Source organism: Lithobates pipiens, unplaced genomic scaffold (assembly GCF_037356315.1).
Source record: "Lithobates pipiens isolate NorthernLeopardFrog02 unplaced genomic scaffold, aLitPip1_a1.2 Scaffold_16, whole genome shotgun sequence".
NCBI lineage: Eukaryota > Metazoa > Chordata > Amphibia > Anura > Ranidae > Lithobates > Lithobates pipiens.
The window spans coordinates 496,218,193-496,245,152 of record NW_027507748.1 but is presented as its reverse complement, the minus strand read 5'-3'; the positions used below and the strand labels follow the sequence as shown (position 1 = coordinate 496,245,152).

Here is a 26,960-nt window from a genome sequence, read left to right as displayed (position 1 = left end):
TGGTTCCAAGGATAATGTGCTCTTGTATAAAAATGCTTAAAGAAGGATCAAGTGATAATCCATCCTAGACTAAAAGGCCTAGCTTTTCAACAGTTGTTGTATTTCTTAATCTCAATGTTAAGACAATAATAGTTCCCCTTAAGCTACTATCAGTAACCCAGGATATTTGATACACATATATTCAGCTAACCTTCTGTATAAAAAAAATAAAAAAAATAAATTAAAATATCATTGTTTAAATGAGGTAAAGCACAGCTCTACTAAAATACAGAGCAGCACCAAATATTTTATTTAGTTATATTGTTTTTGGAAAACACAATTCATAAATTGTGGCAAGTTTACAAAAACTAGGAAAATATACGTACATACTCCTATTAATTGAAAGTAGTAGCCTACATTTTTTGGTAATGGTTGCATATATCAGTGTATTTATCAGTCAAATAAATAAGAGCTGATGCCCTTTAACCACTTCAGCCCTGGAGCATTTGGCTGGCCAAAGACCAGAGCACTTTTTGCGATTCGGCACTGCGTCGCTTTAACTGACAATTGCTCAATCGTGCAATGTGGCTCCCAAACAAAATTGATGTCCTTTTTTCCCCACTAATAGAGCTTTCTTTTGGTGGTATTCTATCACCTCTGCGTTTTTAATTTTTTGCGCTATAAACAAAAAAGAGCAACAATTTTGAAAAAAAACAAATTTTTACTTTTTGATATAATAAATACCCCCAATAAATATATATATAAAAAAAATGTCCCCAGTTTAGGCTGATACGTATTCTTCTACATAATTTTGGCAAAAAAAATCACAATAAGTGTTTATTGATTGGTTTGTGCAAAAGTTATAGCGTCTACAAAATTGGGGAAAGTTTTATGGCATTTTTATTAATATTTTTTTTTATTAGTGATGGCGGCGATCAGCGATTTTTATCATGACTGTGACATTATGGCAGACACATTGGACACTTTTGGTGCTATTTTGGGACCATTCACATTTATACAGCAATCAGTGTGATTAAAAATGCATTGATTACTGTGTAAATGTGACTGGCAGTGAAGGGGTTAACCAGGAGCGGGCTCTGCAGGGGTTAAATGTGTCCTAGGGAGTGATTCTAATTGTGGAGGGATGGGCTTCGTGTGTCACAACACTGATCACCGCTCCCGATCACAGGGAGCGGTGATCAGTGTCCTGTCACTGGGCAGAACGGGGAAATGCTTGTTTACATAAGCATTTCAACATTCTTCCTCTCCGTGAGACGATCGCGGATATCCCTGTGGACATCAAGTCTGTGGGACCCATGGACGGACTCACAGAGCTTGCGGCGAGCACTACCCAGGCCTCACGAGAGCACGTGCGATAACGTGATTTCGAGCAGTGGAGCCAACCTGTAAAACTGCGGCAGCTGGTCCGCAAGTGGTTAAGATGCATTGCTATGCTTTCTTTAGCAGCAAAGGATAAAGTATAGGTTCACATTAAAATAAAAATTCCCCAGCCCCTCTCCCTAGCATCTTAACCTAATTGAAGTTAAACCTCACCCTCCCATCATCACCCAGGTGCCTACTTACCTCCTTCCAACTGCAACAGATTCTCCTAGTGTTTACATCCTGCTACAGACATCTTGTCCCACACTGCCTGCACAGTAACTTCTGGTAGAACTAAATGGGGCCTTAATGTAACGGTATGGGTAGAACTAAATGGGGCCTTACTATAATGGTACGGGTACAGGCAAAGCCTATTTAAGCCTATAGGAAGTTATTGTTTAGGCATGAGAAGCTTTAAACAACATTTCTGCAGTGAGGCTGTAAATCTGTCAGAAAGAACAGCTATCAGAATGAGCTGGGTGGAAAGGGGGTGGGGACGGGGGTTTAATTTTGTATATATTTGACTGCTTGTGGTAGTGGTGGGGGTCTAAATTGAACCTGTCTTTTAAAGTATATAAAGGCTTTTTTTTTCTAAGTTTTGGATAGAGTGGAGAGGGATTAGAACACCTGTCAGGTCCTCACTGTGGTCTGTGCCCCATTAGGGAGATTTACCTTTTCTGTTTATCTAGTTTACTGCTATCGTCCTCAATTTTGGGTTGGCACCCAAACATTAACAAAAGGGAAATTTCCCAGTAGGAACACTAGTTATGTTGACCCTGGCGACAACCAAGAATTCATTCACTTTGGGGGATTTCTTCTCACTTCCTATTGGCTATATTACAGGAAGTGAAGGGAAATCTCCCAGTGGGGCACAGATAACAGAAACATACTATTACTATTATTACTATTTTTACTGGCTTGAAGTAGAATGTAGGATGATTGTATGTTGTGAATCTGCTGGATTTCCATGGCTGGAGCATGTAATTTCACAATTGTTGGTGACCAGAGAAACTCCCCTCTGCTCTTTACATAAAAAAATATTTTTTTTGTTTAGCTGGTCCGGAGTTAACTGCAATAATATGAAAATATACAAATAACCTTTATTTCTGCCGAAAGTGATGATCGTGTGCTGATAGTGAACATGCTGATAGGTAAAGAAAACAGAGTGAGCAGGCAGTAGGTGTGTTATTATTAATAATAAGCTGTGATAATACTGTGAAGTAGATAGGGACCTGACTGTGCTTTCTGGCAGGAACAGGGAATTACAAGAGTGCCCGAACAAAAAAATAAAATACCGTGGTGCAGGAATCTGTGTTACAGGCTCTGTATTTGTGTACTTAAGGTATATATATATATATATATATATATATATATATATATGAATATATATATATATATATATATATATATATATATATATATATATATATATATATATATCATCTCCTGTTTATGTGTCTGGTTAAAGTTTAATTATTGCATTTCATGTGTGTTTGCATTAAAGTAGTTTTTCAAGATTTAGGTCATGTTAGCATTCATCTTTTTTCATCTTTGTCTACAGATACATTGCATTAATGTAAAGACATATCAGTGCAACCTATATTAATTTATGCAGTGTTCTCTTTTAATGGTTGAAAACATTTTCAGCTCTCCATAGAACTATTTGCCTACATGATTCCTTAGGGTCCCATGGGCATCAAAAGTCTGCAGTATCAGTGACAGACATTTTCAAACATAACCTCCATGACCCATCAAGGATTGATTATCTCTGTCCATAGAAACAAGAATGCTCATTTCACAGAATACATTAAAAGGGCAACATGTATAATATTCTCAGTGACCATTTTATGGCCAGGCATATCTGTCATCTCTCACGTGGCCGTATATGAGCAGTGCACGATTCCTCTAAGAACATTGAACCAGAACACCAGGCAAATTGATAAATACTCAATTGAAATATGTATATTTGGGTTGTATTTTCTGCCAAAGGGTTTTTAATTATGGCGAGTCACTTTTGTAATTAATACACTCGAATTAATTAACCCTCCTAAATGTGGACAGCACAATTAGGAGGGTGACATCTTTCTATGTCAGATACAAGAGAAAAAGTGTAAGGGACTTTTAAGGTACCGGAAACAGTCATGAAGTGCATACAGCATAATAAAAATTGTTAGTTTTTATTCAATCATAAAATAGTACAGTGCCTTGAAAAAGTATTCATACACCTTGACATTTTCCACATTTTGTCATGTTACAACCAAAAATGTAAATGTATTTTATTGGGATTTTAGGTGTTAGACCAACACAAAGTGGCCCATAATTAATTAATGGTTTTCAAACTTTTTTACAAATAAATATCTGAAAAGTGTGGTGTGCATTTGTATTCAGCCCTCCTTTGTAGAATGACCTTTCGCTGCAATTACAGCTGCAAGTCTTTTTGGGCATGTCTCTACTAAGGATGAGCTGAACACCTCCCGGTTCGGTTTGCATTAGAGCTTGCGAACAGGCGAAAACTTTGTACGAACACGCGAACACCGTTAAAGTCTATGGGACACAAACATGAAAAATCAAGTGCTCATTCTAAAGTCTTATATGCAAGTTATTGGGAGCATTTAATAATGCTTAAAGTGAAATAATAAAAATGAAATATTCCTTTAAATATCGCACGGGGGGGGGGGGGGGGTCCTTAGTATGCCAGTAAAGTAGCACATTTTTCCCATGTTTATAACAGTACCACAGTAAAATTACATTTCTAAAGGAAAAAAGTCATTTAAAACTACTCGTGGCTGTTATGTATGGATATTAAGGGGAGCCCCACACCAGAATTAAAAAGAAATAGTGCGGGGGTCCCCCCAAAATCCATACCAGGCCCTTCAGGTCTGGTATGGATATTAAAGGGAACCCTGCACCAAAATGTAAAAAAAATGGAGTAGGGATCCCCCCAAAATCAATACCAGGCCCTTATCTGAGCACACAACCTGGCAGGCCGCAGGAAAAGGGGGGATGAGAGAGTGCCCCCCCTCCTGAACTGTACCAGGCCATATGCCCTCAACATGGGGAGGATGCTTTGGGGTCCAAGGGCCTCATCCCCACAACCCGGTTTGCGGATGGGGTACTTATTGGAATCTGGAAACCCCCTTTAACAAGGGGACCCAGAGATCCAGCCCCCCATGTGAATGGGTATTGTGCACATGTTAGTGACCCATTGACTTTAACAGTGTTTCACGGCTTTCGAACTTGTCGCAAACGCCTCATATTGTTCACTGTTCGGGAAACGGGCGAACACCCGATGTTCGAGTTGAACTTACATTTGACCTGAACATCCCTAGTCTCTACCAGCTTTGCACATCTAGAGAGTGAAAACTTTACCCATTCTTCTTTGCAAATTAGATCAAGTTCTGTCTGAAATGATGGAGAGTATCTATGAACGGAAATTTTCAAGTTTTGCTACAGATTCTCAGTTGGATTTAGGTCTGGACTTTGACTGGGCCATTTCAACACATGAATATGCTTTGATCTAAGCCATACCATTGTAGCTCTGGCTGTATGCTTAGGGTTTTTGTCATGCTGGAAGGTGACCTTCTGCCCCAGTCTCAAGTCTTTTGCAAACTCTAACAGGTTTTTTTCTAAGATTTCCCTGTATTTGACTCCATCCATCTTCCCATCAACTCTGACCAGCTTCCCTGTCCCTGCTGAAGAAAAGCATCCCTGCAACATGATGCTGCCACCACCATGTTTCATGGTGGGGATGATGTGTTCAGGGCGATGTGCATTGTTAGTTTTCCGCCAAACATAACGTTTTGCTTTTAGGCCAAAAAGTTCGATTTTGGTTTCATATGACCAGAGCACCTTCTTCTACATGTTTACTGTGTCCCCACATGGCTTCTCGCAAACTGCAAACGAGACTTCTTATGGCTTTCTTTCAACAATGGCTTTCTTCTTTATACTCTTCCATAAAGTCCAGATTTGTGTGCTCGACTAATAGTTGTCCTGTGGACAGATTCTCCCACCTGAGCTGTGGATCTCTGCAGCTACCCCAGAGTTACCATGGGCCTCTTGGCTGCTTCTCTGATTAATGCTCAGTTTAGGTGGACAGCCATGTCTTGGTAGGTTTGCAGCAGTTGTGCAATACTCTTTCCATTTTTGGATGATGGATTGAAGAGTGCTCCATGAGATCTTCAAAGCTTTGGAATTTTTTTATGAACTAGCACTGCTTTAAACTTCTCCACAACTTTATCCCTGACCTGTCTGATGTGTTCTTTGGCCTTCATGATGCTGTTTGTTTACTAAGGTTAATGAATCTCTGAGGGCTTCACAGAAAAGCTGTATTAATACTGAGAGTAAATTACACACAAGTGGGCTCTATTTACTAATTAGGTGACTTCTGAGGGCAATTGGTTCCACTATTTAATTAGGGGTATGTCTGTGTCCCTAGATCATTTTTTTCTACTTTACAATCGGCCTTTACAAAATTTATCTGGGGCCATAAAAAACCAAGACTACAAAAGAAATTATTATCATTACCAAAAACAAAAGGGGGGGGGGGGGCGGGTGCACCTGACCTGTATTATTACTATGTTTTGGCAGTCTTGATTAGACTGGTGGATTGGTTTTACTGTTGGGAAACTAAACAGTGGGTAAAATTAGAACAAGCGTTGAACCAATTAGATTTAAAGGTGTTGCCATGGGTAGATTTATCTGGTAGCAAGCTACATCGGGAATTATCAGAGAATATGCCCTCTCTTACATCCCATCTGTTGAATATATGGGTTAAAACAGTTATACAATTGAAACTTTCTTCATACGAAGGACCTATGACACCCCTATTTGGCAACCCTTTTTTTCCCCCGGCATTAAATAGGACAAGTTTTCTTATATGGAATAGGGAATCTCATTATAGACTAAGCAATATTTTATGCCAGGGAACAGTTCCGTCTTTACTAAACCTATTTCCTTTACAGCAACCATCTTTCGTGCAAATGCTGGAACACCGGCAGTTACTGTCGTTTTGGTCTTCTATTCGTTCGAGTAAATCCCCAGGTAGAGATTTAACACAACTTGAAATTCTTCTGACACAAGATCAAAAACCAAAACACGTTCTATCAGCGCTGTACAAGATGTTTATAATTAAAAATCATCCGGAGCCCCCGGAATATATAAATAAATGGGTTAATGAGATTAATGGTCAATTTGAGGTTTGGGAATAGGAGAAGGCGTTTAAGCTATCCCACTGCTTATCACCGACAATTAAAGCACAAGAGACGAACTACAAGTTGCTCTCAAGATGGTACTGGAGCCCAGTGACACTACACCGTATATACCCAGAAAAAACAGATATATGCTGGCGGTGCCATTCAGAGAGGGGCTCTTTGCGCCATATTTGGTGGAAATGTCCCCTAATTTTTTGTTTCTGGGAAAAGGTTATGCAACTATATACATTAGTTACTGGGGAGATAATCCCAAATACTCCGCAGATTGCCCTTCTCTCTATGTTACCAGGAATATATAAGAACATTAAAAAGAAGCTTCTTGGGCATTGGTTGATTGCAGCAAGAACTGTGATACCGCGTCACTGGCAATCAACCCAGTCCCCTACGATAAACGAATGGGCCTTATAAATTGATAATATAGAGAGGATGGAGATATCTATAGCACAAGAATCAGAATCAGATACGTACGAAAGATGCCTCCTGGTTTGGAACCCATGGAGGCAGTATAGGAAATTGCTAAAAAGCTGAAGGTAGAAGGAGGAAAGAAATGGAAGGAAAGACTATGCTGGAGGAGAGAAAAGGGGAAGGGATGGAGGGGAGAGAGGGAGGGGAGGGAAAGGGGGATGGGGCCCCCCCTTGTTTCATTTTTTTTCTCTTTTTCTTTTTCTTCTTCTTTTTCTTTTTCCTTTTCTTATCTGTGTTAAAGTAGTTAAGATATGTATTTACTATGTAAGTAAGGTATATGTCTGGAATTTGTTTAAATATGTGTAATGCTTTACAATAACTGGAAATACAATTAGAATGAACTAATTAGGGGTATCAGAGTAAAGGGGACTGAATACAAATGCACGCCACACTTTTCAGATATTTATTTGTAGAAAATGTTGAAAAACATTTATCATTTACTTCCACTTCACAATTATATGCCACTATGTGTTGGTCTATCACATAAATTCACAATAAAATACATTTACATTTTTGGTTATAACATGACAAAATGTGGAAAATTTCAAGGGGTGTGAATACTTTTTCAAGGCACTGTACATAATTGAACCTGAAACAAGACTAGTGAAATATTAAACCACAATGCTCATGCACCCCATGTTGCCTCTCTGTTTTTCGGTATTTGGGTCACGTGACATATTTTTCCCAAATATTGTATGCAATACTGAAAATGTAAATTCACTATTCCCTTTATGCTGTATTTACCCTAAAAAGCAAAAACACTTGTTTAATACCGCATAAAACAGCATTAAATTCAATTCACTAAAGATAATAAATAAATAAATGTATACGTTAGATGAGAAGTGGTCCATCTACTATTTAATAAATCTTGTACAACTTGATAACTATGTATGAAGGAAGCATATTCTGCTCCAAATAGTCCACTGCAAATCAGTGGCGACTCGTGAAGTTTTAGGATGGGAGGGCGCCAGACCCCGGCCCTCCCTTTTGACTGATCCCACTTCTCATAAGCCCCACCCCTTATAGAATCCACCCACTCTGTCCCCTCTTTTCCACTAACTTCCACCCATAGTGTCAGGAGTATACAGCTCAGCATCACAGGATAGAGTATACAGCCCCAGTATCACAGGACAGAGAATACAGCCCCAGCATCACAGGACAGAGTATACAGCCCCAGCATCACAGGACAGAGTATACAGCTCAGCATCACGGGACTGAGTATACAACCCCAGCATCACGGGACAGAGTATACAACCCCAGGATCACGGGACAGAGTATACAGCCCCAGCATCATGGGACAGAGTATACATCCCCAGCATTACAGGACAGAGTATACAGCCCCAGCATTACAGGGCAGAGTATAAAGCTCAGCATCACGGGACAGAGTATACAGCTCAGCATCATGGGACAGAGTATACAGCTCAGCATCATAGGACAGAGTATACAGCCCCAGCATCACAGAACAGAGTATACAGTCCCAGCATCACAAGATAGAGTATACACCCTCAGCATCACAGGACAGAGTATGCATCCCGAGCATCACAGGACAGAGTACATACCTCCCATGGTTAAACAAAACCAACCCCCCACCACCATCCCTCTCCCCATCATTACACGGGACCCCAGTCCTCAAAACTACCCCCCATTGTTACACAGGACTCCCTCCCTCATACTAGCCCCATAATTAAACACAGAAAGGTTAATTGTTTAGGGTAGAGAGGCAGGGAGAGGGTGATTAGGGTGGAGAGGCAGGGATTGGGGGTGATTAGGGTGGAGATGCAGGTAGAGGGGTGTTTAGGGTGGAGATGCAGGAAGGGAGTGTTTAGGGTGGAGAGGCAGGGAGGGGGTGTTTAGGGTGGAGAGGCAGGGATTGGAGGTGATTAGGGTGGAGATGCAGGTAGAGGGGTGTTTAGGGTGGAGATGCAGGAAGGGGGTGTTTAGGGTGGAGAGGCAGGGAGGGGGTGTTTAGGGTGGAGAGGCAGGGATTGGGGGTGATTAGGGTGGAGATGCAGGTAGAGGGGTGACTAGGGTGGAGATGCAGGAAGGGGGTGTTTAGGGTGGAGAGGCAAGGAGGGGAGTGGAGAGGCAAGGAGGGGGAGTGTTTAGGGTGGAGAGGCAAGGAGGGGGGTGTTTAGGGTGTTGAGGCAAGTGGTGGTGTTTAGGGTGGAGATGCATTCGGGGGGTGTTTAGGGTGGAGATGCAGTCGGGGGTGTTTAGGGTGGAGATGCAATCAGGGGGGTGTTTAGGGTGAGATGCAGTCGGGGTGTTTAGGGTGGAGATGCAGTCAGGGAGAGTGTTTGGGGTGGAGATGCAGGGAGGGGAGGTGTTTAGTGTGAAGAAACCCCACAGCTGCCAGTCACTGCCATGCACAACAACACTCAGCAGTCCCATCCTCCCCCCTTCATGAAGCTCTGCAGCAGCTGAGAGAAGTGAAAGTGATCAGAGCTGGGGGGAGGTGGGACCTGGCTCACGGCAGGACACATTACTTACTGTGGAACAGTCACTCTGCAGAGGAGTCCGAGGAGGGGGAAGCATAATGCCGGAGAGAGAGAGACGTGCAGGGAGGGGGAGTAAATACAGAAGGCCAGCAATCCTCTCTGATCCCCGCATTCACCTGTTGCTCTCTGGTACACTGTCTGCCAGCTATGGGTCCATCCATCCGCTGCCACTGTGATCGGATCCCCGCCTCACATCAAAGGATCTAGCCCCAGATAGTTGCAGTCACATCTCCGGAGTCCGCACTCCACAAGTCACAGTGTCAGTGAGCCTACCGGGTAACTAGAAGTGACACGGCAGTGCCGAAAAAGCACCGCCCAATCACCCTTCGGTCCTGGCCAATAAAAAAGGCAAGACAGGAGCCAGGAACAAATCAATGGTGAGTGGGAGTGTGTGTGGGCGCACAGCTTGCACCCTGCACATGCCCTAAACACGGGCAAATCAGCTTCCCAGCTTGCAATCAGCTGATTGCAAGCTGGGAAGCTTCCCATAGACTGCTGTGTGTCCGGCACCCCCCGGACACTCTTAAAGTGACTTTTTTTGTCAAAAGTTTGGGGGCGGCGCCCAGGCGCCCCCTATGGATGGGCTGCCACTGCTGCAAATAAATGCCTGGAAGAGCTCTTCAAATGAAGTGAAGGTATATGGAACTTTCTATATTGCAACCTTTCATCCTTCCAGGAACTTCAACCAAAGCAGCTGCAGCCTTAAATAGATAAAGTCAGTCAAATGTACCATATAGCTGAGTTAATTAGGGGTTTTCCAATTAAACAGAGAGGCTTAAAAACTAAAAATAAAATATTACTGTCCAGCTGGTAAACGTCTATTTATCTCATTGTTTTCTAGCAGGCTTTTGTGATCTCAAGCATGGCAAAGAAGCTCCAGGATACACTGAGGACATACACTATATTACCAAAAGTACTAGGACGCCTGCCTTTACATGCACATGAACTTTAATGGCATCCCAGTCTTAGTCCATAGGGTTCAATCTTGAGTTGGCCCACCCTTTGCAGTTATAACAGCTTCAATTCTTCTGGGAAGGCTGTCCACAAGGTTTAGGAGTGTGTCTATGAGAAAATGTTTGACCATACTTCCAGAAGCGCATTTGGGAGGTCAGGCAATGATGTGGACGAGAAGGCCTGGCTCTCAATGTCCGTTCTAATTCATCCCAAAGGTGTTCTAACGGGTTGAGGTGAGGACTGTGCAGGTCAGTCGAGTTCCTCCTCCCCAAACTCACTCATCCATGTCTTTATGGAGCTTGCTTTGTGCAATGGTCCAAATCATTTGGTGGAGGGGGATTATGGTGTGGGGTATTTTTTCAGGGGTTATGTTTGGCCCCTTAGTTCCAGTGAAGGGAACTCTTAAGACGTCAGCATACCAAAACATTTTGGACAATTTCATGCTCCCAACTTTGTGGGAACAGTTTGGGCATGGTCCCTCCCTGCTCCAACATGACTGTGTACCAGTGCACAAACAAGGTCCATAAAGACATGGATGAGCGAGTTTGGGGTGGAGGAACTTGACTGGCCTGCACAGAGTCCTGACCTCAACCCGATAGAACACCTTTGGGATGAAATAGAGCAGAGATTGCAAGCCCGGAGACTGTGAGCTAGGCTTTCTCGTCCACATCAGTGCCTGACCTCACAAATGCGCTTTTGCAAGAATGGTCAAACTTTCCCAGAGACACAGACCTAAACCTTGTGGACAGCCTCCCCAGAATAATTGAAGCTGTTATAGCTGCAAAGGGTGGGCCAACTCAATATTGAACCCTACGGACTTAGACTGGGATGCTATTAAAGTTCATTTGCGTGTAAAGGCAGGTGTCCCAATACTTTTGGTAATATAATGTATGTCCCCAGTGTATCCTGGAGCCTTGTCCAACACTGCCCCAGGGCAGGCAACATGGGAAATATGAGCATGGTGGTGTAGTATCTTATTATGTGGGAGTCTTGCTGTATCAGGTTTAATTATGTACTAGTTTATAAAAACTACCAATTTTTGTTATACTCTTTTTCTTCAACATATTTTTTATACTTGGATGTTGGTACCAGTAGACACATTGGGGTTGATTTACTAAAACTGGAGAGTGCAAAATCTGGTGCAGCTCTGTATGGTAACCAATCAGCTTCCAGGCTTTCTGTCACAGCTTAATTGAACAAGCTAAAGTTAGAAGCTATCCTGCACAGCTGCACCAGATTTTGCACTCTCCGGTTTGAGTAAATAAAACCCTTTGATCAATCCCATGTCCATATACATTGTTTTTGATCAGCTTTTTTCTCTGTAAGGCCTGATCCACACCTGTGCATTTTTAGTGCTTTTTGCATTTTGCAGATTTGCACTACAGAACGTGTTCCATAGGAAACCATGTTAAATGGACTGTAGTCCAAATCTGCAAAATGCAAAAAGCACTAAAACTGCATTGGTGTGAATCCAGCTTTAGGCTTGAATCACACCTATGCATTTTTAGTGCTTTTTTGCAGATTTGCACTACAGAACGTGATCCATAGGAAACCATGTTATATGGACTGTAGTGCAAATCAGCAAAATGCAAAAAGCACAAAAAATGCATAGGTGTAGGGCCGAAACAACTAATCGATTATGAAATTAATCGATTACTATTTTTATAATTGATTAATCGGCCACTAACATAATGGGGTTAAAAAAAAACTAAAATAAGCCCTTTATAGTACAAAAAGAGCAAATCGCTACTGTAAATATTACTTTCACTGCCCCATAGTAAAAAATGAACCCCTTTACAGTAGCGATTATTTGCTCTTTTTCTACCAATTTTAGTTTTTTTTAACCCCATTATGTTAAACATCTCAGGCCTGGGTCACACCTCTGTGTTTTTTGGTGCTTTTTGCAGAAACACACTACAGTTCATTTACATGGTTTGTCATGGGACACGTTCACATCCATGATTTTTTCAGCTGCTGCGTATTTGGAAAAGACGAGGACTTTTATTTTTAACAAAAAACGGTGCTATTTTTTATTTATTTTTTTGGTTCAATATACTTCAACGGAGAAGCTGCAGAAAAGCATGTAATAATGTGTTTTTGCGGCAATTTGTGTTTTTTAATCTGCCCAACAACAAATTGGCCCAAAAAATATGTAAAAATGCAAATCACAGCAAAATTACCTTTTTTATTTTTATTTTAAAGGGATTATAAATGTATTTATTTATTTTAATAACAAACATGCTATACTTACCTCCACTGTGCAGCTCGCTTTGCACAGAGTGGCCCCGAACGTGGTCCTCTGCGGTCCCTCGGCGGCTGTCTCGGCTTCCTCCCGCAAGTACTTCTCACGTTCATGCGAGCTCCCTCGCATGGTGAGAAGCACTTGCGGGCGCGCTCCCGTGATACAGCCGGCAGCTATAGCCGCTCGCTGTATCACTCGGACCCATAGAATGCATTAAGGTGAAAAAACATTTACCTTTGCAACCCCTTTAAGGTTATTAACCGATTAATCTATTAATCTAAACAATAATTGGCCAACTAATCGATTATGAAAATAATCATTAGTTACAGCCCTACATAGGTGTGAATCAGGCCTAATTGGTACCTAGCATTGCCCCTGTCTCTTTCAGGTTCAGGGTGTCAGGAGTGACAAGAGACTGATATCCCAACAAGGTTATGTAATTATGCTGCTTGTATGTAAATTTCAAATTTTAAGTGTTTCTTTTTAATTTAAGGCTGAAGTTTAGCATTCTTTTTTTTTTTTTTTGGGGGGGGGGGGGGGATACAGTACCAAACAGATTAGTTATCCACAATTCTATTTTGTGTGTCCTACATCATGTGAGACTCTTTCCTTCATGCTGCCAGATACTACCCAAACTGGTGATATTGTAGTGCTGCATGGGGTTAACAGAAGCAGCGAGTGTGTGGCCCATCTGCCCTATCTGTCCACATTGCAATTCACAGAACTCATACTATTATTGTCCCTCAATGCAACACATTCTGTAAATGCTGGAGGAGTGAATGAATAATAGGATCTCCCCATTCACAGAACACTTGCGTTGAGGGACAATAATAAAATGCGTTCTGTGAACGGTGGAGGAGACAGGAAGGTTTGTGTGAGCGGTGAAAATCCTTCCCTCTCACTGCTGTTAGCCCTTTAAGCATTAGGTGATCGACATACTGGCAGGGCCAGATTAACAGCATCATGGGCCTGGTGCTGAGGATTTTGGTGGGCCTTTTTTACGGAAACAAAATGAAAATGCAAAAATGTTTTACTAAAACAAATTAAATATACTTTCACCAGTAATATCGGCCGTGCAGCCTTTGAGCAGCAGGAACACCCCCAATACCACCTGCTATGCGGTCTCTCAACAGCAGCAACATAGGAGACCACATTTCCAAACTGCCATTCAGGGAGATCCCCCCCTTCCCAAAAAAAAAAAAGAGGGGGGATGTAGTCTCGGGTTGATGGGGAAATAGGTGGCGGGGGGTGATTTTTCAGGCAAATGGCACTTAGCACTTAAAATCATCCTGACGCTATGCTTGATATGGCATCGGGATGATCAAATTCCATTATTTCTATTACTACATTGTAATATATAGTGAAATAGTTCAACTCACCATGATGCATTATCAGTGGGAACCTGAGCTTGTCACTTCCCACCAGATGCAGTGTGTCGCTTGCCACCATTGCCTGCTGCCAGATGCCACCCGCAGCCTGCCACCAGATACAGTGTGCCACTTGCCACCAGATACAATGTGCCACTTGCCATCAGCATGCCACCAGATACAGTGTGCCACTTGCCACCAGCAGCCTGTCACCAGATACAGTGTGCCACTGGCAGCCTGCCACCAGATACAGTGTGCCACTTGCCACCAGATACAGTGTGCCACCAGATACAGTGCCACTAGCAGCCTGCCACCAGATACAGTGTGCCACTTGCCACCAGATACAGTGTGCCACTTGCCACCAGCAACCTGACACCAGATACGGTGTGCCACTTGTCACAAGCAGCATGCCAGATAGTGTGCCACTTGCTACCAGCAGCATGCCACCAGATTAAAGCGGGATTCCACCCTAAAGTGGAACCTCCGCTGATCGGAACCCTCCCCCCATCCGGTGTCACAATTGACACCTTTCAGGGGGGAGGGGGGTATTTTCACCCACTTCCGGGCATAGACTCCCACGGGAGTCTACGCCATTTCCTGCCCTGCCGCGCTGTCTGCTGGGACACACACGGGTCCCAGTGACAGCGCGGAGATTTCCTATTGCGCGGCGCAGCTCGCGCAGTAGGGAACCGGGAAGTGAAGCCGATTCGCTTTACTTCCTGATTCCCTCACCTAGAATGGTGGCGGCAGCAGCCGAGGCACGAGCGGTCGATCGGCCTCGGCATCGCTGGAACCCGGGACAGGTGAGTGTCCATTTATTAAAAGTCAGCAGCTGTAGTATTTATAGCTGCTGGCTTTTAATATTTTTTTTTGGGCGGAATCCCTCTTTAAGTGTGCCACTTGCCACCAGCAGTCTGCCACCAGATACAGTGTACCACTTGTCACAAGCAGCCTGCCACCAGATAGTGTGCCACTTGCCACCAGCAGCATGCCACTTGCCACCAGCAACCTGCCACCAGATACGGTGTGCCACTTGTCACAAGCAGCATGCCAGATAGTGTGCCACTTGCTACCAGCAGCATGCCACCAGATACAGTGTGCCACTTGCCAACAGCAGCCTGCCACCAGTTACAGTGTGCCACTTGCCACAAGCAGCCTGCCACCAGTTACAGTGTGCCACTTGTCACAAGCAGCATGCCAGATAGTGTGCCACTTGCTACCAGCAGCATGCCACCAGATACAGTGTGCCACTTGCCAACAGCAGCCTGCCACCAGTTACAGTGTGCCACTTGCCACAAGCAGCCTGCCACCAGTTACAGTGTGCCACTTGCCACAAGCAGCCTGCCAGATATAGTGTGACACTTGCCACCAGCAGCATGCCAGATACAGTGTGACACTTGCCACCAGCAGCATGTCACCAGATACAGTGTGCCACTTGCCACCAGCAGCATGTCACCAGATACAGTGTGCCACTTGCCACAAGCAGCCTTCCACCAGATACAGTGTGCCACTTGCCACAAGCCGCCTTCCACCAGATACAGTGTGCCACTTGCCACAAGCCGCCTGCCACCAGATACAGTGTGCCACTTGCCACAAGCAGCCTGCCACCAGATACAGTGTGCTACTTGCCACAAGCAGCCTGCCACCAGATACAGTGTGCTACTTGCCATCAGCAGCCTGCCACCAGCAGCAGTGTACCACCAGATACAGTGTGCCACTTGCCACAAGCAGCATGCCAGATACAGTGTACCACTTGACACAAGCAACATGCCACCAGATACAGTGTGCCATTTGCCACAAGCAGCCTGCCATCAGATACAGTGTGCCACTTGCCACCAGCAGCATGCCAGATACAATGTGCCACTTGCCACCAGCAGAATGTCACCAGATACAGTGTGCCACTTACCACCAGCAGTGTGCCACCAGATACAGTGTGCCACTTGCCACCAGCAGTGTGCCATCAGCAGCCTTCCACCAGATAGTGTGCTACTTGCCACCAGCAGCAGTGTGCAACCAGCAGCCTTCCACAAGATAGTGTGCTACTTGCCATCAGCAGCCTGCCACCAGATACAGTGTGCCACTTGCCACCAGCATGCAACCAGATACAGTGTGCCACTCGCCACCCACAGCCTGTCACCAGATACAGTGTGCCACTTACCACCAGCAGCCTGCCACTGCCTCCAAGACTCTCCCCAATTGGTTAGAAGAGACAGGGCCTGCATAGTCAATCAAATCCCTGGAGCCCCCACCCCTCCTGAGCTGGGATGGTATGGCTGTATGCCAGGAGTTTTGTTTAGACCAAGTTGTACAGGGTTGTGTGTGCAAGCTTTTGGGCTCACACTGGTGTGCTGCAGTTGGCTGCACTGCTCATGTATCTGCAGTTTTAGCTGCAGTCCTATTGATTTATATCAGGTTGCAGGTTTTTGCTGCATTTTCTGACAGTGTGCCAAAGATGCAGCATGCAGGAATTTTGGTGCGCTTTCAGAAAATGCAGAAAAAACAAACAACCTAATAGAAATCTATAGGACTGGGGGTAAAACGCAGGAAAACTGTGGATACACCAGCAATGGGCCAAAACACAGCAAATCAGTGTGAACCACCTAAAAGCACAAGGGACCACCAAGCACTGCCACAGGCTGATGACACAATTCTAAACACTTTGGCTGCAGTTATAACAGCTACTGCTGGAGAAAAAAGTTAAAAACGAGGGAAAGGGATATAAGAAACCAGTCACTGAGCTCACATGTGGACGGTCCCTGGAGGCTCATCACTCAGAGATATCCTGTTCACCTTCTATCTGCCGGTGTTTCCCACCCACACGGCTCCTTCACTGCACAGACTTCACAGAGGGGGAGGGGAAAGGCAGAGCCAACTCAGCCTCTCCCATTTGTGTAGGGGGGGAACTGTGCACTGTGACATTGTAATAACCACAGTGAGCAAACACAGATGCAGCCAGACACCCCTACATTTACACACACTTCTCCTGTCCCATAGAAGTTTATGGACAGGAAAAAAAAAAATCGGGCTTATGCTGCTGGCTGGGTGGGCCTATTTTAAGGCAGGGGCTTGGTGCTGCAGCTCCATCAGCCCCTATGTTAATCCGGCCCTGCATACTGGGCAGTATCTAGCGGCGTGTATGTATGTATGTATATTACATGAAATCAATGACATCAATTGTGACAATTTCCCATTAACAACAGATGACAAAAATATGATTTATCCTGTTAGCACTTTACACTAGATGCTTATCTTAGTTATAATATCCTCCTTTAGGTAGATGATGATCCCTCATAAGCAGGAAACGAATGTTACAATTTTTTTTAACAGTTTTAGTTATATGGAAAACATTACCCCCCGATTTGAATATACTTTTTTGCCTTTAACAGTGTAAGATTATTATACCTACCAACCAAGGGAGTAAAAACTAAACTTTGGGTCACCATCTGGTGTTATCATTCCCAATTCCGTTTTTTTATCTACCATTTCAAATTCCCAAAATTACAGAGACAAATACATATTTTATACACATTTTTCTTGCTTGAATGCCTGACACTAGTGTAATTGATGCTGTACAATTATCCAACTAGATGCTTTTTACATACATTTCTGATCTACTGTAAACATCTTAACTTAAGAGGCAGTCTTATGAGATAGATGCTATTATTTACTGAAGTGCTTCTTTGGTACCAGTAGCATGTGCTTTAATAAAGTTTTAATTACACCATCCCATTTAAAATGTAGTGTTATGTTTATACATCTCATGATACCAAGGCTGCAAATGAGATTGCTTGTGACTTATGAGAGTATTTGCGTCTCGTGGAAGCATTTCCATCCTTTTTAGTGGTAATTTTTAGAAACTCTACCAAAGTGTTCAAATTTCTGTTTTATGGAGAACATAATGTAACTTTACACCAAGGATTTGCATATTTTATGTGTGATTCTTAACACAAGCATAAAATATCTATGTCCATATAAATGTAATAACAGTAGCCTGCAACAACAGTAAATTCTGATAGTTCAGCTCATATAACACTATGAATATGTTACTTTGGGTAGTACTGATGATAATGGGAATTGAACTATTTGGCAAATGTAACTACTGAATGTTGGGGAGGAAGAGGCATGTTTTCAAATTGAAAAATGTTTGTTATCTATTGTTTTGACATCTTTTTTTTTTTTTTTTTGCAATACCTGTAATTCAAATAGTTAACTGGTTTGAGATAGACCACAGTTGACCAATGGAACTTAGTTCCCTTTTTATTTTTTTTTCTCACAGATGCTACAATGTACAAGCACACAATATAAGCTGGTCTTGACAGTATGATACAAAAACACTGTGCAATGCATGCCTTTTCGTACTCTTTTTCTCACACTCTGCTCTCTTTCCCCTTGATAGGAGTAAGCTTGGTAATGCAGATTTTTACAATAGATCTAAGTCTGTAACTGGAAGATGATTTGATTTGTTAAAGAGGAAGTAAACCCTGATGCACTTACTTCCGCTTTCATTCCCTGCAAAGGTAAAGCATAATGGACTACTATGCATCGCATAGTAGCCCATTATGGGTCACTTACCTGAAACAGGAGCCAGCGAAGTCACCGCTGTCCCCTGTAGTTCCGAGCGTCCATCTTCTTGGTGGGTCTCGCTGCTCTGGCGCTGTGATTCGCCGGAGCTGCGATGACGTCACTCCCGCGCATGCGCACGGGAGCCGACACTCGTGGCATATCGCAGTGATCTGCGGCTTACCCAGTGCGCCTGTGCCGTAGACAGCGGTGGCTGTCTTCAGGTAAATATCTCCTAAACCATATAGGTTTAGGAGATATTTCTTGGACCTACAGGTAAGCCTTAATCTAGGCTTACCTGTAGGTCAAAGTGGTTTGTAAGGGTTTACATCCACTTTAAAGTGCTGTATATTATACACAATTGCCAATTATTATAATTTTTTCATAAAACACTCGTTTTATCTTTTTCTTTTCATCTTTTTGGATCTTAGGCTAGCCATGCATGGTTCGAACCAGCCGAGATTCAAACCTTTAATGAGCAGGCTGAATATACCAAGTTCATCGATCAATCAACTTAGGTACAACCAGCATGCTGGATTCTCTAATGATTATCGCTAACCGCTGCTATAGCTGCTAGCAATATTCACTGTCTTCTTCCAGAAAGGGACCACTTTGTTTCCCCTCCAGGAGAAGACAATGGCTGGGCAGGAGGGTTTCACATATCAACACTGTCTGTGTTGATGAAGGAATCAAGCTAATTTCTCTCCTTTCGCTCTGTGTATGGCCGACCTTAGTGTGGCTGATCTCCTACAGGCTTTATCAGCTGATTCCTGCCTACATGGACACTCCAGGGGGGGGGGGATTTATAAAAACTGGAGAGTGCAAAATCTGGTGTAGCTCTGCATAGAAACCAATCAGGTTTAGTGTAGGTTTTATTGTCAAAGCTTATTTGAAAAAGCTGAAATAAGAAGGCCATGTACAGCTGAACCAGTTTCTGAGTGCACCAGTTTTCGTAAATCACTCCCTCTGTGTCAGCTGCACATCATTGTTTTAATCTAGTTTACTGATAATGACAAGGTTGGACCATGTTTGTGCAATGAATGTCAACTCAGACTCTTATAGTCTCCATAGGGGTGACAATGCATGAGCACAACTGAAACATGACCCGATAACAATAAGTGCTTGAGTAAGGACCATCATGGCAGGGCCATCAGGTAATCATTTAAAGCTCAACTGAACTTTCCGTTTAAATAAGTAAATTACATTTCCAGTTCATCAAAGCAAAAAGTGTGCAAAGTCTTGCATTGATTTTCTTAAGAAAGCTGTCACATCCTAAAAAAAAGCCTTTTCCCATAACAGTATGCTGCAAGGAAGTACTCTTGCTCTTTGTTTGGAAGCAATGCTCTCTCTGCAGAGGTCTGACATGCCCTCTGCTTAGTTGGATATATAACTCTGCAGTCAGTTAAATATCTACCCCCTGCTTATTGGAGCAATTGGAGATTTCTAGTTATGGATGTACTGGTTCTGTGCATATGCGCATACATATCCTCTTACATAAACATATCTCTGTTTATACCCATTTGTCACTTTGCAGTGAATAACTCTGCCATCTGTTTTCTGAGGTTGGTACAGAGAATGGATATGCAACTCTTTTCAGATCTATAAAATCCTATTTTGGTACTTTAACAATAAATTTCCGTGTGATTTTTTTATATTTAGTGTAGTTTTGAGAGTAGATAGAGAAGTTTGTATATTCTACTTCAATGCTGTGCTTTTTGGGGTTTAATTTTCAAAATGATAGTTCAGTTTTCCTAAGGGTCCATTCACACAGGGGCAACACGACTTTGAGCGAGACTTTGGGAGGCAACTTGGACACGACTTGAGTATGAATCACAGCACGACTTGAGGCAACTTACAAGGCAACTTGAAGTTGCTTCCAGGACAGGGGACTTTACCAGTGGCCAATCACATAATAATCAGCTCTGTGGGAGGGAGGGGTTTGCCTATAAAACTATTTTTACTTCCTGCAAAGTTGCTTCAGTTAAGACAGGGGATCAGACTTGGAGGCAACTTCTATTGAAATCAATGGGTACAAGTTGCCCATAAGCCATGTTTGACTGATCCCACAGCATAAAAGTATTCCCCAAGGCTGCCTGATTGCTCCGGTCCTATTTTGGCAGTGGTGGGGTGAGTATACACACTGCTGGGAGCGTGGAACGAGCAGGACAGAGCTCTCTGATATATCCATGTCACAGAGCACCGCGCATGTGCCTGTAACACACCTTTTCAATTAATTTAACATCAGTTTATGGGCACTATTTGAGGCACTTCCAGGAGCGGCAGAGAAATCCGGAGGCGGAATGGCCGCCTCACGAGGCTCACACAGGGATCCCAGGCACATCTCCTTGGCGGGACTTACTACATGAGGAGGTATGTGGAGGGGCCCAATGAGCCACAATGATCGGAGGCCCACTGTCACCAGCCACCATGGTATCCCTCCTGAACCAGACCCTGGATGACATGTTTATGTCCCCTTCAGGTGCAACCTAACCCAGGTCTAATATGACCTACCAGGAGATAGGCCAGCACACCCCACAGCCCCAGGACATTACACTTGTTTACAAGATTTGCAGAAATGCTGGACAGGGGCCTAGCTCAGACGGCTGCCAGAATTACTTCTGACATTAAATCGGAGCTGCGGCCGCAGCTTCAAAGGGCATTCTAAACATTACTACAGTACTAATTGATGGCAATTTAAAAATCCTAATGGGGTTGTATATGATCCCTTTAAGGATTGGCAAAATCTACCTGAATGCTTCCCCTTTGTGCTTTCACAATTGCGGGCACATTGGATCGATGCTACACATATGGTGGGATTAACCCAAAATCAGGGGCCTATGGAATAAAATCATACTATTAGGAACATAAAGCACTTACCCATCCGAAAAAACCCTCAATATGCACATCTAGACTTTCCTAATCCTGGGATCCCAAAATCAGCCCAACGCCATAAGGTTTATCCTTCTTGGGACCAAACTAACGATTGCTCGAGCATGGAAACAACCCACTGTACCCTTTATTTTAGTCAAAAGAAAAATCTCATGGATTATGGCCCAGGAGAAAACAGTTAGCATCCTCCTGGACACTGCTGACAAACATGATGCTGTCTGGGAACCCTGAGCCAGATACATATCCCTGACACCTACCTCCTCTGCTCCACCTGGATCTATGTAGAGGAGTGAGCTCCTCGCTGTCTTCCAACACTTCTTCATCTTTTTCTAACCTCTCCCTCTTCTTCAAATCTTTATGTCCCCTCTCTCTTTCTATTTTTCACTCATAACCCACAGGTACAGCCTTGGACCTACCGTAGATTGTTCACATATCTCAGGTGCAGCTGAGTGCTATCAGCTGCCCTGGAGATGACCAATTATATTTACCACCTGAGCTTACGGACTTGGTCCTCCCCAGCCTAGTTTACTCTGCTTTCCCATCCGAACATGAATAACCGAAACATGAACAACCGGAGAGCAGCCCTTTCCAGTGAGGAGCTACCCCTCATCTCCCCATACAGCTAGATCCCATAGGGGGTGTTGGAAATGAGGAATCATCTCCTTCTTCAGGAACTGGCAAAGGTTATTGTAGGGGCACTGTGAGCATATAGGACCCTGTAGTCTTTTATATGCTTTGAACCTTTCTATGATGTATTTCACCTGATGTATATTTGTTCGTTTAAACTGTACCTTTGTTACAAAACTTTTGCTTATAACTCTATAAAGATCTATTGTAAGAAAAAGAAAAGGTGTGTTACAAAAACATGTCCCCAGGCCAAAGGTCCCCAGTCCCCACCTGCTACCTGTGCTGGTGACATAATGCCACAAGGAAATTAGGGAATATTACCTCAAAAGATCAGATACGTAAAAACTGCCTTCCCCACTCTGTCTAAAACTAATAAAAGGTGTTGGCTCCCTATACTCTTTAACAAAGTTCATTTAAATTAGTTTATTAGGTATGTGCAAATTACCTAAACTTGTGCCAGCAAAAATTCAGTTTGTGTATCACTTCACTTTATTTACTAAACTAAGCAAACTTTGGCTTTGCTAAATGAACTGCCCTTTCTCTATAAAGAAATCAATCCAGGAGTGGTTAGTTTTAGGCTTGATGCCCTAAGGTTTGGGTAACTGAAGGCTCAGAGGTTAATTTCAAGTTGGGAGTATGTTTATAAATTCATAGAATTCTGGAATTGCAAACATTATTTTTTGACGGGATAAACTGGTACAAATTTATTTAAGGTAAAAATGTCCCATGGCTGAAAATAATGTGATTTATTGATAATTCCAGTAATTGGTCCTAAAAATTCTGAATACTTTTAAAAAGCCATTTAGAGAACTCACGTGTGGCTAAAATGATGGTACATTTGAGGGAGAAGCCACTCAGCACACCAAAATTCTGCAAAAAAATCAGTGATCTTGCAAGGGCCATGAGACTATGTAACATGCCACAAGTGTTTATAAGAAAGTAGAAATAACATCCTGTTGTATACTGTGGAGTAGTTAGTGGAGTATTTATTTGAATTTCTTTAACTGATCCTATGAGAAATCCCAGGATCATTCTCTAAATGTGGTGTGCATACACTGTTGTGCACTTCTGGCTTCCCACTGTACGTTCACTAAAGATAGAAAACTGCTTGAGTAAGAATTTGAATCCCAACAGGAAGTAGATGTTGGCTAATGGAGTGCTTGCATTTAAAGTGATATTAAAGGCATGTGTTTTTTCTTTAAAATAACAAACATGGTATACTTACCTGCTCTGTCTAATGGCTTTGAACAGAGCAGCCCCGATCCTCCTCTTCTAGGTTCCCCAGCCATCACTCCTGACCTCAGCCCCCTGTTGAGTGTCCCATAGCAAATGTACCCCCAACCTCTGTCCAATACCTCTGTAGTTTAGGGAAAGGCCATACTAAATGTATCAGGGACCCCGAATTACCACATCTAAGTCAGCTCTCAAGCCTGTAATGCACACAAATTCAGGGGAACTATAGACCCTATGTAGGACATATATGTGGGTTAGCCGATGTGAAGGGGAGAGTGAAGCAAGGGGGAGAGTCCAAAGAATCTCTTCCCAAATCTTATTCAGGATAGGCCCAATATTGTGTTCCCACTTGCCCTGGAAGGCAAAGGGAGTTTATGAGTGAAGTTCTCTAAAAGGGCTGAGGAGGTATCTGAGATAAGGCCTTTGTTGGACGTTGCATGCACCACTCTCTCCAATACTATCACAGAGGAAGAAAAATGGGGAAGAAAACTGTGCATATAGAATATAACGTAGTGGCAAATATTGGTAAATATTGATATTGGCTCAAAGAAAATTCCTGTGTCAGCTACTCAAACGGCTGTTACCCGTAAGTTATATTTGAGATTTAATATCTCTGAGATATAATTTGGGTTAATGAGAGTTCTTTGACCATGGGTGAAAGCTATAACACAATAACAAAAATGTATTAGTATATAGTAAGTAGGCCTAAACTAATACACAGCAATCTAATTGTAGAACACACGCCGATGTATGTCCTAACTTTGAAGAGGAATATCGTTGTTATGGCAGCAGCTAGCTGCCATAACCCAGGTATCCTCTTCTTCGGCTTGCAGTGCATTTTTAGATAAAAGGGGGGCCCTCTCCCGCAGCACCCTGGTGCTTTCCGCCACTTAACAGAGCCATCGGCAACAGCGGAGGCGATTGGATCCTTTCACATGCTGGATATAAGGACAAGTGAGGTGAAGATGGCCCCCACCTATCTCCATACCATTGAAGCTCTTAGAGGGACATTTAAAAAAAAATCTTTTTAAATTATAATTTTTTTCTTTTTATTATTATTGCATTTTAGTATAAATATGAGATCTGAGGTCCTTTTGACCCCAGATCTCATATTTAAGAGGTCCTGTCATGCTTTTTTCTATTACAAGGGATATTTACATTCCTTGTAATAGGAATAAAAGTGACACCATTTTTTTTAAAAAGAACAGTGTAAAAATAAAAAATAAAAGGTGAAATAAGTAATATTTTTTTTTTAAACGCGCCCGTCCCGCCGACTTAACATGCATACGTAGTGCCCACATATGCAAACGGTGTTCAAACCACACGTGTGAGATATCGCTATGATCGGTAGAGCAAGAGCAATCATTCTAGCCCTAGACCTCCTCTGTAACTTAAAACATGCAACCTGTAGAATTTTTTAAGCATTGCCTATGGAGATTTTTAATGGTAAAAGTAGGTCACCATTCCACGAGCGGGCTCAATTTTCAAGCGTGATATGTTGGGTATCAATTTTCTCGGTGTAACATTATCTTTCACAATATAAAAAAAAATAACTAACTTTACTGTTCTCTTATTTTTTTCATTCAAAAAAGTTTCTTTTTTTTCATTCAAAAAAGTTTCTTTTTTTTCCAAAAAAGTGCGCTTGTAAGACCGCTGAGCAAATATGGTGTGACAGAAAGTATTGCAACGACTGCCATTTTATTCTCTAGGGTGTTAGAAAAAAATTGATAATGTTTGGGGTTCTAAGTAATTTTCTAGCAAAAAAACCCTGTTTTTAACTTGTAAACAACAAATCTCAAAAAGAGGCTCGGTCCTTAAGTGGTTAATGCAAATGTTTGGCATCGACTCTATTGAATGGGACTTAACTTGTAGGTATATGACCTTCAGGAAAGTTAAGTATCGATGATGGGCTGACTACCCTCATTGCATATCTAAACATGGGATCCTTTGAAGTAAATATGTGTAGAACAAAGAGGTTTGGGTCCCATTGTTTAGATATACAAGCTTAGGCACTGAATTGTCTGTCTAAGAGAGACTTCTGTGAGGCTACATTACACCCCCTATATTACACCCCCTACATAGATACAAGCTAAATGAAATGTATTCATAATTACAACATTTTACAGCAATAATGGAGATTTCACATAAACTCATAAGACAACAGATGCCCCCTTGTGGCCAGTTGAGACTCTGAAACTCGGCCACTCCTAAAATAATGGTTTATGTGCAATACTCCTAATATTTGGAACTTTTGTCTTTCCCTTCCGAATTAAAAAAAACTTTTAAACTCTCCATCTCTACAGTCCACATTTCTAGATACCAGTATCGGTAGTCATCACTTGTTCTGGATGTAATAAGTCCATAATAAATATAATAAGAGACAAAACACCAAAAAAAAAAAAAAAAAAACACAAGGAAAAAAGAATGAGGATCCTTGTTCTCAACAGTCCAAGTATAATAGTATGAGATTCCATAATGCCAATCTGGTCATGTTGCCCCTTGCTTCTGGGACAGCCTTCCATGGTAATTCCACTTGGATACAGCATACAGTAACGGCCTTTGGACCAGCTTTCCTGGCTTTCTGAGATCATACTTTATTAATGTGCACAAAGGCAGATACAGTAAAACATGAGTACTTTTAAGACATATGCATTCAAATGAATGCATATCTTGTAATTCTGAGTATTAAGGACCTTTGATTAGAATTGCTATAGATATACTGCAACATAATAATGAGACCCTTTCCCAGTGACACGTGTAACAATTTGAATGGTTACACCCTTCAGCCAGGTTGTCTGATTTTTATCACCCATCTTTCTTCCTCCATTGTCATATGCCTGCAAATAGCTCTGCCCTGCCTTCTGCTGAATACCACTGTGTGTGTGTGCGTGTATGACCCTTCAAGTGTCCAGGGGGAACTTGTTGCCATCGCAACTCACCACTAACTCCTTTTACTGAAACTGTGTTGAGTTATACCAAACATTTGTGCATATAGCTCTGTCCTTGGCTACTGTACGAGTCCTGCCTTTAGCAGTGTCAACTAAGCAGAAAAAATTAACTTGATTCCAGAATACCGATAAGTGTGATGTGACCAGTTACTTGTGGCTTCAGGTAATGGCACAAAAAAACTGATCAAAAAAAAAATTGACCAATGACCACATATGATGACTACCACATATTAGGACTGTAGAGAGGACTGTATGTAGCAGGCCTCTACTGCAATTAATTTCAATTCAAGGATTCAATAAAATTTCTTTTAAAGGATTGGAATTCTTTCACAAACTCATCCTGTTCCTGTTTCATTTGCCTAATCTCATACTGTAAAACCTCATTCTCGGCCTTAAAAGTTGAGGAAGGGATGTATGATCTTGTATTTTCATATTTATTACCCCTCGGCCCTTCTCCCCAGCATGGTGAGTACACTTCCACGTCACGCCTTTTTGTTGTATATTGATTTTGTTTCCATATCTTTTCACCAGAAGACAAACAAAATTGGGGAATGTGCCAGAATAAGCCACAGGTGTAACATGTTATCTTTTGTTAAGTATTAAAGCAT

General features: G+C 42.5%; 1 long non-coding RNA gene across 2 annotated transcripts in view; it reads left to right on the top strand.

Moving 5' to 3' along the window:
* The window catches only part of LOC143983407 (uncharacterized), a 450,976-nt gene that overhangs the window by 75,690 nt on the left and 348,326 nt on the right, over positions 1–26,960 (top strand). The window lies entirely within an intron of this gene.